This window comes from Aquarana catesbeiana, linkage group LG01 (genome assembly GCF_042186555.1).
Source record: "Aquarana catesbeiana isolate 2022-GZ linkage group LG01, ASM4218655v1, whole genome shotgun sequence".
Taxonomy (NCBI): domain Eukaryota; kingdom Metazoa; phylum Chordata; class Amphibia; order Anura; family Ranidae; genus Aquarana; species Aquarana catesbeiana.
In genome coordinates, this window is record NC_133324.1 from 17319264 (window position 1) to 17331671 (window position 12408).

The 12408-nt window shown below is 40.8% G+C and overlaps 7 non-coding genes across 7 annotated transcripts; all 7 read left to right on the forward strand.

Annotated features, from left to right (window-relative positions):
- Nucleotides 1–564: 564 nt before the first annotated feature.
- On the forward strand, nt 565–636 carry TRNAT-CGU (transfer RNA threonine (anticodon CGU)). The gene has a single exon. It is a non-coding gene; the product is annotated as a tRNA-Thr (tRNA).
- A 1779-nt stretch (nt 637–2415) lies between these two features.
- Nucleotides 2416–2487, forward strand: TRNAT-CGU (transfer RNA threonine (anticodon CGU)). The gene has a single exon. It is a non-coding gene; the product is annotated as a tRNA-Thr (tRNA).
- A 1732-nt stretch (nt 2488–4219) lies between these two features.
- TRNAT-CGU (transfer RNA threonine (anticodon CGU)) lies at nt 4220–4291 on the forward strand. The gene has a single exon. It is a non-coding gene; the product is annotated as a tRNA-Thr (tRNA).
- A 1788-nt stretch (nt 4292–6079) lies between these two features.
- TRNAT-CGU (transfer RNA threonine (anticodon CGU)) lies at nt 6080–6151 on the forward strand. The gene has a single exon. It is a non-coding gene; the product is annotated as a tRNA-Thr (tRNA).
- Nucleotides 6152–7931: 1780 nt separating this feature from the next.
- On the forward strand, nt 7932–8003 carry TRNAT-CGU (transfer RNA threonine (anticodon CGU)). The gene has a single exon. It is a non-coding gene; the product is annotated as a tRNA-Thr (tRNA).
- A 1732-nt stretch (nt 8004–9735) lies between these two features.
- Nucleotides 9736–9807, forward strand: TRNAT-CGU (transfer RNA threonine (anticodon CGU)). The gene has a single exon. It is a non-coding gene; the product is annotated as a tRNA-Thr (tRNA).
- A 1781-nt stretch (nt 9808–11588) lies between these two features.
- Nucleotides 11589–11660, forward strand: TRNAT-CGU (transfer RNA threonine (anticodon CGU)). The gene has a single exon. It is a non-coding gene; the product is annotated as a tRNA-Thr (tRNA).
- The last annotated feature ends 748 nt before the right edge of the window (nt 11661–12408 follow it).

Here is a 12408-nt window from a genome sequence, read left to right on the forward strand (position 1 = left end):
ATGCCATAAAACTATCCCCTATTTTGTAAATGCTATAACTTTTGCGCAAACCAATCAATATATGCTTATTGCAATTTTTTTTTTACCAAAAATATGTAGAAGAATACATATCGGCCTAAACTGAGGAAAAAATGTGTTTTTTATATATTTTTTGGGGATATTTATTATAGAAAAAAGTAAAAAATATTGTTTTTTTTCAAAATTGTCTGTCTTTTTCTGTTTATAGCGCAAAATATAAAAACCGCAGAGGTGATCAAATACCACCAAAAGATAGCTCTATTTGTGGGGGAAAAAGGGATGTAAATTTTGTTTGGGTACAACGTCGCATGACCACGCAATTGTCAGTTAAACAACACAGTGCTGAATCTCAAAAAGTGCTCTGGTCAGAAAAGGGGGTAAAATGTTCTGGGGCTGAAGCGGTTAAAAAATAGACCCAGGTCTTCGTCTGTGACCTTATCTCTTATCTCTTCCACTTTACTAAATATCGTCTTTGAAATCAAACAATGGATGGAAGATTCACATTGTGTTCTCACAGGATGACATAACACTGTTAGTCCAATAAAGGGCGCAGTGGCCAAGTAGTAAGGCGTTGGTCTCGTAAACCAAAGATCGTGGGTTCAATCCCCATCTGTGCCTCAATCTTTATACCTAATCTACTGAGTGCTATAAACATTTGTGGTAACGATAATCTGTGTGAGCTCAGCTTCTTTCTATAAGAATTATAAGACCACAGATGACATAACAGTGTAAAATTGGTCAGCAACAGAACAATTATACTGAGCAAGACTAGTCCCAAATGTACTGGAGAGAAAGAGCAAAGACTGGGGCTTTACTACAAGAATTAGGTTACAGCAGTGCAAGTGCAACCAGCAGCAGGATATTAATAAGCATGGATATTAGGTGTAACTAGTGTATGCCTAACTTTTATTTTATCTGGAGAGGGAGGTGTGGATAATGTGAGTGATATAACATGAGGTGGTTTAGGTGTACACTGTACTGCACTTAGGTTCTTTTACAGCAGTACAAAAAAACAAACACAAATAAAAGGTTCTCATGCCAAACATAACTTGCGTGCATTCTCACAGGGTGACATACATAGCTGTGCCCTACAGAGGGCGCAGTGGCCAAGTGGTAAGGCGTTGGTCTCATAAATCAGATCATGGGTTCAATCCCCATCTGTGTATCAATCTTTATATCCAACCGAAGCTGTAAACATTTGTGATTATGGATGAATAGTGAGCCATTTCACACCTCTTTTAGTTAGGTTTTTCCTCCAATTGTAAGGACATTTGTTCAGACTGGAACAACAAATACCAATTAACCACTTCCCTACCGGCTTCTATACATAAACAGCGGCAGGATGGCTTTCCTGCACGAATCGCCGTATATGTACGATGCTCCTTTTAAGAGCCACAGCAGGCATGCCCGCTGCACGGCGGGGGGACTTGATGTGCGTGGCCAGCGGGAATGATCGCCGATGGCCACCCGCGATTGCAGGCATGAAAGCTGCAACGAGGATTTGTGTGTGTAAACCCTGTTCTGACAGGGGAGGAGAAACAGATCGTCTGTTCCTACTAAGTAGGAACAGCGATCTGGCTCCACCTACAGTCAGTCACATCCCCTAACAGTTTGAAACACTCCTAGGGAACACATTTAACCCCTTGATTGCCCCCTAGTGTTAACCCCTTTACTACCAGTGACATTTACACAGCAATTAATGCATTTTTATAGCTCTGATCGCTGTGTAAATGTCGCTGGTCCTAAAAATGTGTCCGATGTGTCCTCCGCAATGTCGCAGTCCCGCTAAAAAATCGCAGATCGCCGCCATTACTGTTAAAAAAAAAAAAAGAATAATAAAAATGCCATAAAACTAACCCCTATTTTGTAGACGCTATAACTTTTGCGCAAACCAATCAATATATGCTTATTGCGAATTTTTTTTTACCAAAAATATGTAGAAGAATACATATCGGCCTAAACTGAGGAAAAAATGTGTTTTTTATATATTTTTTGGGGATATTTATTATAAAAAAAGTAAAAAATATTGCTTTTTTTCAAAATTGTCTGTATTTTTCTGTTTATAGCGCAAAATATAAAAACCGCAGAGGTGATCAAATACCACCAAAAGAAAGCTCTATTTGTGGGGGAAAAAGGGATGTAAATTTTGTTTGGGTACAACGTCGCATGACCACGCAATTGTCAGTTAAACGACGCAGTGCTGAATCGCAAAAAGTGCTCTGGTCAGGAAAAGGGGTAAAATCTTCTGGGGCTGAAGCGGTTAAAAAATAGACCCAGGTCTTCGTCTGTGACCTTATCTCTTCCACTTTACTAAATATCGTCTTTGAAATCAAACAATGGATGGAAGATTCTCATTGTGTTCTCACAGGATGACATAACACTGTGAGTCCAATAGAGGGCGCAGTGGCCATGTGGTAAGGCGTTGGTCTCGTAAACCAAAGATTGTGGGTTCAATCCCCATCTGTGCCTCAATCTTTATACCCAACCTAATCTACTGAGTGCTATAAACATTTGTGGTAACAATAATCTGAGTGAGCTCAGCTTCTTTCTATAAGAATTATAAGACCACAGATGACTAGTCCCAAATGTACTGGAGAGAAAGAGCAAAGACTGAGGCTTCACTACAATACAAGAATTAGGTTACAGCAGTGCAAGTACAGCCAGCAGAAGGATATTAATAATCGTGGATATTAGGTGTAACTGGTGTATGCCCAACTTTTATTTTATCTGGAGAGGGAGGTGTGGATAATGTGAGTGATATAACGTGAGGTGGTTTAGGTGTACACTGTACTGCACTTAGGTTCTTTTACAGCAGTACAAAAAAACAAACACAAATAAAAGGTTCTCATGCCAAACATAACTTGTGTGCATTCTCACAGGGTGACATACAAAGCTGTGCCCTACAGAGGGCGCAGTGGCCAAGTGTTAAGGCGTTGGTCTCGTAAATCAGATCATGGGTTCAATCCCCATCTGTGTATCAATCTTTATATCCAACCGAACGCTGTAAACATTTGAGATTATGGATGAATAGTGAGCCATTTCACACCTCTTTTAGTTTGTAAGGACATTTGTTCAGACTGGAACAACAAATACCAATTAACCACTTCCCTACCGGCTTCTATACATATACGGCGGCAGGATGGCTTTCCTGCACGAATCGCCGTATATGTACGATGCTCCTTTTAAGAGCCATAGCAGGCATGCCCGCTGCACGGCGGGGGGGACTTGATGTGCGTGGCCAGCGGGAACGATCGCCGACGGCCACCGGCGATTGCAGGCATGAGAGCTGCAACGAGGATTTGTGTGTGTAAACCCTGTTCTGACAGGGGAGGAGAAACAGATCGTCTGTTCCTACTAAGTAGGAACAGCGATCTGGCTCCACCTACAGTCAGTCACATCCCCTAACATTTTGAAACACTCCCAGGGAACACATTTAACTCCTTGATTGCCCCCTAGTGTTAACCCCTTCCCTACCAGTGACATTTACACAGCAATTAATGCATTTTTATAGCTCTGATCGCTGTGTAAATGTCGCTGGTCCTAAAAATGTGTCCGATGTGTCCTCCGCAATGTCGCAGTCCCGCTAAAAAATCGCAGATCGCCGCCGTTAGTGGTAAAAAAAAAAAAGAATAATAAAAATGCCATAAAACTATCCCCTATTTTGTAAATGCTATAACTTTTGCGCAAACCAATCAATATATGCTTTTTGCAATTTTTTTTTACCAAAAATATGTAGAAGAATACATATCGGCCTAAACTGAGGAAAAAATGTGTTTTTTATATATTTTTTGGGGATATTTATTATAGAAAAAAGTAAAAAATATTGCTTTTTTTCAAAATTGTCTGTCTTTTTCTGTTTATAGCGCAAAACATAAAAACCACAGAGGTGATCAAATACCACCAAAAGAAAGCTCTATTTGTGGGGAAAAAAGGGATGTAAATTGTGTTTGGGTACAACGTCGCATGACCACGCAATTGTCAGTTAAACAACACAGTGCTGAATCTCAAAAAGTGCTCTGGTCAGGAAAGGGGGTAAAATGTTCTGGGGCTGAAGCGGTTAAAAAATAGACCCAGGTCTTCGTCATTGACCTTATCTCTTATCTCTTCCACTTTACTAAATATCGTCTTTGAAATCAAACAATGGATGGAAGATTCACATTGTGTTCTCACAGGATGACATAACACTGTCAGTCCAATAGAGGGCGCAGTGGCCAAGTGGTAAGGCGTTGGTCTCGTAAACCAAAGATCGTGGGTTCAATCCCCATCTGTGCCTCAATCTTTATACCTAATCTACTGAGTGCTATAAACATTTGTGGTAACGATAATCTGTGTGAGCTCAGCTTCTTTCTATAAGAATTATAAGACCACAGATGACATAACAGTGTAAAATTGGTCAGCAACAGAACAATTATACTGAGCAAGACTAGTCCCAAATGTACTGGAGAGAAAGAGCAAAGACTGAGGCTTTACTACAAGAATTAGGTTACAGCAGTGCAAGTACAGCCAGCAGAAGGATATTAATAATCGTGGATATTAGGTGTAATTGGAGTATGCCTAACTTTTATTTTATCTGGAGAGGGAGGTGTGGATAATGTGAGTGATATAACGTGAGGTGGTTTAGGTGTACACTGTACTGCACTTAGGTTCTTTTACAGCAGTACAAAAAAACAAACACAAATAAAAGGTTCTCATGCCAAACATAACTTGTGTGAATTCTCACAGGGTGACATACAAAGCTGTGCCCTACAGAGGGCGTAGTGGCCAAGTGTTAAGGCGTTGGTCTCGTAAATCAGATCATGGGTTCAATCCCCATCTGTGTATCAATCTTTATATCCAACCGAACGCTGTAAACATTTGAGATTATGGATGAATAGTGACCCATTTCACACCTCTTTTAGTTAGGTTTTTCTTCCAATTGTAAGGACATTTGTTCAGACTGGAACAACAAATACCAATTAACCACTTCCCTACCGGCTTCTATACATATACGGCGGCAGGATGGCTTTCCTGCACGAATCGCCATATATGTACGATGCTCCTTTTAAGAGCCACAGCAGGCATGCCCGCTACACGGCGGGGGAACTTGATGTGCGTGGCCAGCGGGAACGATCTCCGACGGCCACCCGCGATTGCAGGCATGAGAGCTGCAACAAGGATTTGTGTGTGTAAACCCTGTTCTGACAGGGGAGGAGAAACAGATCGTCTGTTCCTACTAAGTAGGAACAGCGATCTGGCTCCACCTACAGTCAGTCACGTCCCCTAACAGTTTGAAACACTCCTAGGGAACACATTTAACCCCTTGATTGCCCCCTAGTGTTAACCCCTTCCCTACCAGTGACATTTACACAGCAATTAATGCATTTTTATAGCTCTGATCGCTGTGTAAATGTCGCTGGTCCTAAAAATGTGTCTGATGTGTCCTCCGCAATGTGGCAGTCCCGCTAAAAAATCGCAGATTGCCGCCATTACTGGTAAAAAAAAAAAAAGAATAATAAAAATGCCATAAAACTATCCCCTATTTTGTAAATGCTATAACTTTTGCGCAAACCAATCAATATATGCTTATTGCAATTTTTTTTTTACCAAAAATATGTAGAAGAATACATATCGGCCTAAACTGAGGAAAAAATGTGTTTTTTATATATTTTTTGGGGATATTTATTATAGAAAAAAGTAAAAAATATTGCTTTTTTTCAAAATTGTCTGTCTTTTTCTGTTTATGGCGCAAAATATAAAAACCGCAGAGGTGATCAAATACCACCAAAAGATAGCTCTATTTGTGGGGGAAAAAGGGATGTAAATTTTGTTTGGGTACAACGTCGCATGACCACGCAATTGTCAGTTAAACAACACAGTGCTGAATCTCAAAAAGTGCTCTGGTCAGGAAAGGGGGTAAAATGTTCTGGGGCTGAAGCGGTTAAAAAATAGACCCAGGTCTTCGTCTGTGACCTTATCTCTTATCTCTTCCACTTTACTAAATATCGTCTTTGAAATCAAACAATGGATGGAAGATTCACATTGTGTTCTCACAGGATGACATAACACTGTTAGTCCAATAGAGGGCGCAGTGGCCAAGTGGTAAGGTGTTGGTCTCGTAAACCAAAGATCGTGGGTTCAATCCCCATCTGTGCCTCAATCTTTATACCTAATCTACTGAGTGCTATAAACATTTGTGGTAACGATAATCTGTGTGAGCTCAGCTTCTTTCTATAAGAATTATAAGACCACAGATGACATAACAGTGTAAAATTGGTCAGCAACAGAACAATTATACTGAGCAAGACTAGTCCCAAATGTACTGGAGAGAAAGAGCAAAGACTGGGGCTTTACTACAAGAATTAGGTTACAGCAGTGCAAGTGCAACCAGCAGCAGGATATTAATAAGCATGGATATTAGGTGTAACTAGTGTATGCCTAACTTTTATTTTATCTGGAGAGGGAGGTGTGGATAATGTGAGTGATATAACATGAGGTGGTTTAGGTGTACACTGTACTGCACTTAGGTTCTTTTACAGCAGTACAAAAAAACAAACACAAATAAAAGGTTCTCATGCCAAACATAACTTGTGTGCATTCTCACAGGGTGACATACATAGCTGTGCCCTACAGAGGGCGCAGTGGCCAAGTGGTAAGGCGTTGGTCTCATAAATCAGATCATGGGTTCAATCCCCATCTGTGTATCAATCTTTATATCCAACCGAAGCTGTAAACATTTGTGATTATGGATGAATAGTGAGCCATTTCACACCTCTTTTAGTTAGGTTTTTCCTCCAATTGTAAGGACATTTGTTCAGACTGGAACAACAAATACCAATTAACCACTTCCCTACCGGCTTCTATACATAAACAGCGGCAGGATCGCTTTCCTGCACGAATCGCCGTATATGTACGATGCTCCTTTTAAGAGCCACAGCAGGCATGCCCGCTACACGGCGGGGGGACTTGATGTGCGTGGCCAGCGGGAATGATCGCCGATGGCCACCCGCGATTGCAGGCATGAAAGCTGCAACGAGGATTTGTGTGTGTAAACCCTGTTCTGACAAGGGAGGAGAAACAGATTGTCTGTTCCTACTAAGTAGGAACAGCGATCTGGCTCCACCTACAGTCAGTCACATCCCCTAACAGTTTGAAACACTCCTAGGGAACACATTTAACCCCTTGATTGCCCCCTAGTGTTAACCCCTTTCCTACCAGTGACATTTACACAGCAATTAATGCATTTTTATAGCTCTGATCGCTGTGTAAATGTCGCTGGTCCTAAAAATGTGTCCGATGTGTCCTCCGCAATGTCGCAGTCCCGCTAAAAAATCGCAGATCGCCGCCATTACTGGTAAAAAAAAAAAAAAGAATAATAAAAATGCCATAAAACTAACCCCTATTTTGTAGACGCTATAACTTTTGCGCAAACCAATCAATATATGCTTATTGCGATTTTTTTTTTACCAAAAATATGTAGAAGAATACATATCGGCCTAAACTGAGGAAAAAATGTGTTTTTTATATATTTTTTGGGGATATTTATTATAAAAAAAGTAAAAAATATTGCTTTTTTTCAAAATTGTCTGTCTTTTTCTGTTTATAGCGCAAAATATAAAAACCGCAGAGGTGATCAAATACCACCAAAAGAAAGCTCTATTTGTGGGGGAAAAAGGGATGTAAATTTTGTTTGGGTACAACGTCGCATGACCACGCAATTGTCAGTTAAACGACGCAGTGCTGAATCGCAAAAAGTGCTCTGGTCAGGAAAAGGGGTAAAATCTTCTGGGGCTGAAGCGGTTAAGAAATAGACCCAGGTCTTCGTCTGTGACCTTATCTCTTCCACTTTACTAAATATCGTCTTTGAAATCAAACAATGGATGGAAGATTCTCATTGTGTTCTCACAGGATGACATAACACTGTGAGTCCAATAGAGGGCGCAGTGGCCAAGTGGTAAGGCGTTGGTCTCGTAAACCAAAGATTGTGGGTTCAATCCCCATCTGTGCCTCAATCTTTATACCCAACCTAATCTACTGAGTGCTATAAACATTGGTGGTAACAATAATCTGAGTAAGCTCAGCTTCTTTCTATAAGAATTATAAGACCACAGATGACTAGTCCCAAATGTACTGGAGAGAAAGAGCAAAGACTGAGGCTTTACTACAATACAAGAATTAGGTTACAGCAGTGCAAGTACAGCCAGCAGAAGGATATTAATAATCATGGATATTAGGTGTAATTGGAGTATGCCTAACTTTTATTTTATCTGGAGAGGGAGGTGTGGATAATGTGAGTGATATAACGTGAGGTGGTTTAGGTGTACACTGTACTGCACTTAGGTTCTTTTACAGCAGTACAAAAAAACAAACACAAATAAAAGGTTCTCATGCCAAACATAACTTGTGTGCATTCTCACAGGGTGACATACAAAGCTGTGCCCTACAGAGGGCGCAGTGGCCAAGTGTTAAGGCGTTGGTCTCGTAAATCAGATCATGGGTTCAATCCCCATCTGTGTATCAATCTTTATATCCAACCGAACGCTGTAAACATTTGTGATTATGGATGAATAGTGAGCCATTTCACACCTCTTTTAGTTTGTAAGGACATTTGTTCAGACTGGAACAACAAATACCAATTAACCACTTCCCTACCGGCTTCTATACATATACGGCGGCAGGATGGCTTTCCTGCACGAATCGCCGTATATGTACGATGCTCCTTTTAAGAGCCATAGCAGGCATGCCCGCTGCACGGCGGGGGGGACTTGATGTGCGTGGCCAGCGGGAACGATCGCCGACGGCCACCGGCGATTGCAGGCATGAGAGCTGCAACGAGGATTTGTGTGTGTAAACCCTGTTCTGACAGGGGAGGAGAAACAGATCGTCTGTTCCTACTAAGTAGGAACAGCGATCTGGCTCCACCTACAGTCAGTCACATCCCCTAACATTTTGAAACACTCCCAGGGAACACATTTAACTCCTTGATTGCCCCCTAGTGTTAACCCCTTCCCTACCAGTGACATTTACACAGCAATTAATGCATTTTTATAGCTCTGATCGCTGTGTAAATGTCGCTGGTCCTAAAAATGTGTCCGATGTGTCCTCCGCAATGTCGCAGTCCCGCTAAAAAATCGCAGATCGCCGCCATTACTGGTAAAAAAAAAAAAGAATAATAAAAATGCCATAAAACTATCCCCTATTTTGTAAATGCTATAACTTTTGCGCAAACCAATCAATATATGCTTATTGCAATTTTTTTTTACCAAAAATATGTAGAAGAATACATATCGGCCTAAACTGAGGAAAAAATTTGTTTTTTATATATTTTTTGGGGATATTTATTATAGAAAAAAGTAAAAAATATTGCTTTTTTTCAAAATTGTCTGTCTTTTTCTGTTTATAGCGCAAAACATAAAAACCGCAGAGGTGATCAAATACCACCAAAAGAAAGCTCTATTTGTGGGGAAAAAAGGGATGTAAATTGTGTTTGGGTACAACGTCGCATGACCACGCAATTGTCAGTTAAACAACACAGTGCTGAATCTCAAAAAGTGCTCTGGTCAGGAAAGGGGGTAAAATGTTCTGGGGCTGAAGCGGTTAAAAAATAGACCCAGGTCTTCGTCATTGACCTTATCTCTTATCTCTTCCACTTTACTAAATATCGTCTTTGAAATCAAACAATGGATGGAAGATTCACATTGTGTTCTCACAGGATGACATAACACTGTCAGTCCAATAGAGGGCGCAGTGGCCAAGTGGTAAGGCGTTGGTCTCGTAAACCAAAGATCGTGGGTTCAATCCCCATCTGTGCCTCAATCTTTATACCTAATCTACTGAGTGCTATAAACATTTGTGGTAACGATAATCTGTGTGAGCTCAGCTTCTTTCTATAAGAATTATAAGACCACAGATGACATAACAGTGTAAAATTGGTCAGCAACAGAACAATTATACTGAGCAAGACTAGTCCCAAATGTACTGGAGAGAAAGAGCAAAGACTGAGGCTTTACTACAAGAATTAGGTTACAGCAGTGCAAGTACAGCCAGCAGAAGGATATTAATAATCGTGGATATTAGGTGTAATTGGAGTATGCCTAACTTTTATTTTATCTGGAGAGGGAGGTGTGGATAATGTGAGTGATATAACGTGAGGTGGTTTAGGTGTACACTGTACTGCACTTAGGTTCTTTTACAGCAGTACAAAAAAACAAACACAAATAAAAGGTTCTCATGCCAAACATAACTTGTGTGAATTCTCACAGGGTGACATACAAAGCTGTGCCCTACAGAGGGCGCAGTGGCCAAGTGTTAAGGCGTTGGTCTCGTAAATCAGATCATGGGTTCAATCCTCATCTGTGTATCAATCTTTATATCCAACCGAACGCTGTAAACATTTGAGATTATGGATGAATAGTGACCCATTTCACACCTCTTTTAGTTAGGTTTTTCTTCCAATTGTAAGGACATTTGTTCAGACTGGAACAACAAATACCAATTAACCACTTCCCTACCGGCTTCTATACATATACGGCGGCAGGATGGCTTTCCTGCACGAATCGCCATATATGTACGATGCTCCTTTTAAGAGCCACAGCAGGCATGCCCGCTACACGGCGGGGGAACTTGATGTGCGTGGCCAGCGGGAACGATCTCCGACGGCCACCCGCGATTGCAGGCATGAGAGCTGCAACAAGGATTTGTGTGTGTAAACCCTGTTCTGACAGGGGAGGAGAAACAGATCGTCTGTTCCTACTAAGTAGGAACAGCGATCTGGCTCCACCTACAGTCAGTCACATCCCCTAACAGTTTGAAACACTCCTAGGGAACACATTTAACCCCTTGATTGCCCCCTAGTGTTAACCCCTTCCCTACCAGTGACATTTACACAGCAATTAATGCATTTTTATAGCTCTGATCGCTGTGTAAATGTCGCTGGTCCTAAAAATGTGTCCGATGTGTCCTCCGCAATGTCGCAGTCCCGCTAAAAAATCGCAGATTGCCGCCATTACTGGTAAAAAAAAAAAAAGAATAATAAAAATGCCATAAAACTATCCCCTATTTTGTAAATGCTATAACTTTTGCGCAAACCAATCAATATATGCTTATTGCAATTTTTTTTTTACCAAAAATATGTAGAAGAATACATATCGGCCTAAACTGAGGAAAAAATGTGTTTTTTATATATTTTTTGGGGATATTTATTATAGAAAAAAGTAAAAAATATTGCTTTTTTTCAAAATTGTCTGTCTTTTTCTGTTTATAGCGCAAAATATAAAAACCGCAGAGGTGATCAAATACCACCAAAAGAAAGCTCTATTTGTGGGGGAAAAAGGGATGTAAATTTTGTTTGGGTACAACGTCGCATGACCACGCAATTGTCAGTTAAACGACGCAGTGCTGAATCGCAAAAAGTGCTCTGGTCAGGAAAAGGGGTAAAATCTTCTGGGGCTGAAGCGGTTAAGAAATAGACCCAGGTCTTCGTCTGTGACCTTATCTCTTCCACTTTACTAAATATCGTCTTTGAAATCAAACAATGGATGGAAGATTCTCATTGTGTTCTCACAGGATGACATAACACTGTGAGTCCAATAGAGGGCGCAGTGGCCAAGTGGTAACGCGTTGGTCTCGTAAACCAAAGATTGTGGGTTCAATCCCCATCTGTGCCTCAATCTTTATACCCAACCTAATCTACTGAGTGCTATAAACATTTGTGGTAACAATAATCTGAGTGAGCTCAGCTTCTTTCTATAAGAATTATAAGACCACAGATGACTAGTCCCAAATGTACTGGAGAGAAAGAGCAAAGACTGAGGCTTTACTACAATACAAGAATTAGGTTGCAGCAGTGCAAGTACAGCCAGCAGAAGGATATTAATAATCGTGGATATTAGGTGTAACTGGTGTATGCTTAACTTTTATTTTATCTGGAGAGGTAGGTGTGGATAATGTGAGTGATATAACGTGAGGTGGTTTAGGTGTACACTGTACTGCACTTAGGTTCTTTTACAGCAGTACAAAAAAACAAACACAAATAAAAGGTTCTCATGCCAAACATAACTTGTGTGCATTCTCACAGGGTGACATACAAAGCTGTGCCCTACAGAGGGTGCAGTGGCCAAGTGTTAAGGCGTTGGTCTCGTAAATCAGATCATGGGTTCAATCCCCATCTGTGTATCAATCTTTATATCCAACCGAACGCTGTAAACATTTGTGATTATGGATGAATAGTGAGCCATTTCACACCTCTTTTAGTTTGTAAGGACATTTGTTCAGACTGGAACAATAAATACCAATTAACCACTTCCCTACCGGCTTCTATACATATACGGCGGCAGGATGGCTTTCCTGCACGAATCGCCGTATATGTACGATGCTCCTTTTAAGAGCCATAGCAGGCATGCCCGCTGCACGGCG